The sequence below is a fragment of the Branchiostoma floridae genome, unplaced genomic scaffold, assembly GCF_000003815.2.
Source record: "Branchiostoma floridae strain S238N-H82 unplaced genomic scaffold, Bfl_VNyyK Sc7u5tJ_1555, whole genome shotgun sequence".
Classification (NCBI taxonomy): Eukaryota; Metazoa; Chordata; class Leptocardii; order Amphioxiformes; family Branchiostomatidae; genus Branchiostoma; species Branchiostoma floridae.
Genome location: NW_023365754.1, coordinates 124745 through 128829, shown reverse-complemented (window position 1 = coordinate 128829; position 4085 = coordinate 124745). Strand labels below are relative to the sequence as shown.

At 38.0% G+C, this 4085-nt stretch overlaps 1 long non-coding RNA gene across 1 annotated transcript in view; it reads left to right on the top strand.

Annotated features, from left to right (window-relative positions):
* The first annotated feature begins 1696 nt into the window (after positions 1-1696).
* The window catches only part of LOC118408097, a 3786-nt gene continuing 1397 nt past the window's right edge, over positions 1697-4085 (top strand). Inside the window, exons 1-2 of the long non-coding RNA XR_004830251.1 lie at positions 1697-2371; positions 3572-3695. This is a non-coding gene — a long non-coding RNA (uncharacterized LOC118408097). The remainder of the gene's footprint in view (positions 2372-3571; positions 3696-4085) is intronic.

Below are 4085 nucleotides of genomic sequence, written 5' to 3'. Positions count from 1 at the left end.
AATGAGGAAATGCTATTATTATCGAGTTGTAAATGATAAGGACTTTATCAATAATTAGAGTAAAAGTATCTTTGGTAATGACAAAGGCGCGGAGATTCCAGTTGTTTCGATTAGGCTACACTTGACAACATATTAAACAACAATATGCTTTACATGTAGTTACTTACACAGAGAAATGTACAGGGCACAGAGACAGCCTTGGGATTTGAGTTCGGCCTCTGTGACCCTGACAACCCACAAGCTTGGTAGCCTGATACAGAACCGTAACTATCTGATTTTAGCTTGGCAGCCAATTCTGTCTCCAATATTTGAACTGTTTAACAGCTGCATGGGGCCATGATAGTGACTTTTGTAGACTTTGGTTTGAGAAAGTCACATTTTTCTGCCTCATTTCAGTCACTTGGTAATGGGGTGGATAGGGAAGTTACAAGGAATTAGACTCTATACAGTAGTCACTTTCATTGTGGAAGACCTGTCTGGGATTCCTTAGACTGTTTTTGGTGAAACATGACTGCTGAAACAATGTAGCAGCATAGATAGAAAAGTATATCTTTAACAATTAACATAATTTCAACATGATCATTATTTGTTAACAGTAATTAATGTAACAATATCTTACAATATCTTATAAGTCTCTGATGGAGTCAACAGCCTGACAGAAAAACTCATGTGTACTCTCCTACTAGACACAGAGCCAATTGGTTTGTCACAGTTGAGCCGAGACTGTTAGGTGTCATGTTATCACAGCCAAGAGCTGTTTTTTTGGTAATTCCATCCTTTCTTGGTCTGCAGCTCTTAGTAAGTCTTAAGCTCTTTTGACACATTGTATCTGCTCATAGGTCAGCATAGTTGCGTGCTCACACAATCTTAAATTTTGCCTCCAAACACCACTGCTGACTTGTTTGTTTATTATACCTTGCGTTGAACAAAAGCAGGTTGTCAGACAAAACATTAATGAACAAGCAGTGGTCCAGAATCTCACCCATAGTGGGCACATAGATTTTCAATCAATCATCATCAGCATCGTTCGGCTGCAGCGCAGGCGACTGCAAGCCTTCTAAAGTTCCGCCTAGAGTTATGATTGAATATCACTATCTATTTTTACATGAGAAAGAGTCTGTCTCTGAGGCTAGAACTTTTAAGTGATACCAAACTGAAGGGGTTACAGTTTTCAAAATTTAAAGTGACTGCTGTTATCTGATTGTAAAAAAGATACTCTACCTGACATCATGGTATCAAAATACTTCCAGTATATGCCATGTGGGTTGGAAACTTTCCAGTGTCTAATTTGTTCAAGATTAGATATTTCTAATGAACAACAGCATAGAAAAACATAATTTAAACCTGGGGATTTCTTGCCCAGGGTAAGAACAATAAGGAAGTCCTCCCACTGTGACTTGTCCAGCAGTTTGAATGGTGGATTGACCCCTATAACTACATAAACCCATAAACTACCCAGACTGTCTACCAGCTAGAAACAATGGTCAGAGACAGATTTGCATATTACTGGTCACTGATTCAAATATTCTGTACTTGTTTTCATAGTAACATTATCAAATCATACAGAATGAGCCAAAGTAAGTAAGATAACACTATCTGCAGTTCTGGAAAAACAACTTTCTTCAAATTTCAAATCATCCTTGTCAAAATTGTATCAAAGCATCTACTTGCATCTACATTTCGAACTTGAAATGTGTTCCTTACAACTTACAGCTCTCATGAGTTGTGTGTGTAGAAACATGACTTGTAATACTTGACTTATAGTAAGAGACCAGTATAGACCTATGCTCTGTAGAACTGTACAAAAAAAAAAAAAACTGCCAGCTGATGTCTCACACTGAATAGCAACCCAGGATTGTCATTACCTCATATTCTGGGCTAAATGTTCTTCAACAAGCTAATTTCTCTATGATGTGTAGTCTTCCTTCAATTTCTTATCTGTTGTCTCTTGATTTCAAACATGATTTGAAGAGTAACTTGTACTTTCTCAGTCAGACCACCACTGATATTAACTGCATGGGTGTCTGTAGCATACTGAAGACCATAGTTTATATTATCTGCTCTTTATATAGTTTTACCAGCCGGTTTAAGAAAATGCTGTTAATTTCATTTTTTTTCTTTGCAACAGTGAATTACAATATGATAGCATCACTACTGTACACAATGTATAGCCAAACCTGTCAATGTTCAGCCAGTCCAACAATCTTTAAGTACTACATGTATCTGACTTTTAATTTACCTTTAGGCTCTCCTCACAGCAGCCACCCATCATACCTCCTGGATGAAATGCAGCCAACAACCACATTTTTGCTGCTTGACAAAGAAGAATGAGAGAAGAGGTACACAACCTTTCAGAGAACATGTGGATGAGGTAAGGTAACATGTTCATGTTAACAATTGTCATTTGTTGTGTTTTGTTATTTCTGCTCTGTTGCAGATGGACATGCAACAAACTGTGCCAAATTCTGTTGTACTCAGACTTAAGCATCCAGCACTGGCTCTCATTATTTACTGGTCATGATAACTTACATTATGTCACATCTGGGCCCCAATAACACTTGATACAGGTGTTTTGGACCAGGTAAGTATAAGCCTTTAATAGAACACAGTCCACGACTACAGTTACGATCTATGAAATCACCAGTGCAGGCGAACTGAGTTCTTTTGTTTGAATTTTATTCTCAAATTGATGTTCTTGAAGTTGTTGGAGCAGGTTAATTTAATGTGTCAAATTTTATCATTTCTATGAGTAGTGTGGCAATTTAATAATTGTTTTCGGACCCGGGTATGACGTAAATAAAGAACAACACGGTGTATTCTGTATCACCCTCGGTCCCACAGGTTGGATCGACCTCCGGCCTTTTGGCGATTCGAACGTGGTCGGGCTGGGACCGAGGGAGATACGGAATACACCGTGTTGTATTCTATATATTCATACTCTACAGGCATAAAAAGTACTCTCTGTGGTTAATCCAAAATAACCAGAAACTTTATTCAACTGTGTAATACTAAAAGTAATAATACAACATATTGATTTGATAACATTACTAAGAAATCCTGCATATTGCCTTTTCTTGTATTGCATTACAATGCAACTCAGCACCAGCATGCTGTATTTCATGTACTATGATGAAGACCCCTTTGCCACTATGTCACTGATGTAAACAACTAAAAGCATATTAGACTTAATGTTGAGATAATTGTCCAGGGATGTCTCCAGAAATTTACAACAGGATGGGCAGAGTGTAAACTGTAAAGGACAATGTATTTTTATCTCACTGTAAGATTCAGCAACTGTTATGCTTTTATTGACACATCCATACTAATTCAAATCTAACAGGAACAATGGACTAGATTAGCTCTTGCTGTTCCCTGGCTCTTTGTCCAGGTTGGAGATAGAAAAAGCTCCTAACAAATTTAGAGACTATGTGTACATACTAGTATGCACAATTTACAATATACAATTTACAATGTACTCATGTACAACACACGTTTCCTTCCAGTATATTCATAATGAACGTTACCAGCAAGATGACTTATTCTATGTACATGTATTCTTGTTCCTTCAGAGGAGTCTTGGTACGCCACCCATGTGGTCTGGGCTCATCAGATGTGAAGTCAACATGGATGTCAGTCTGGCCAAGTGATCGGGGATGGAGCTGGGTGGCTTTATGAGGGAACTCAACAGGTTGATGGTGACTTTCCTTTATCTTGCCGCACTTCCTACACTCACATTTTACTTCTTTAGCCACGTGCAGTAAATTAAAACCTGTGTGTTTAAACTATATACTAGACTTATCATAGATTTACATGTAGATAGCTGTTGTCCCACTTCAGCTGCCAACAAGTGTCTGGTAGGACCAGTCCAGCTGTTATTTCTGCGGATGGAGCCGCAGCTATTATACATTAGGAATGTGGCCTCTCCACCACCGATCGTCTCTCTCACATCCTGCATCAGTGTAGATCACTTTCTAGCTTTCCATTTTGTAATAGTGAGGGAGCTTTTTAATACCGGAAATTAACAATTTTATATACCTATTTCTTATGCAATAGAATTCTATTAACATCATTCCCATTAAGGACTA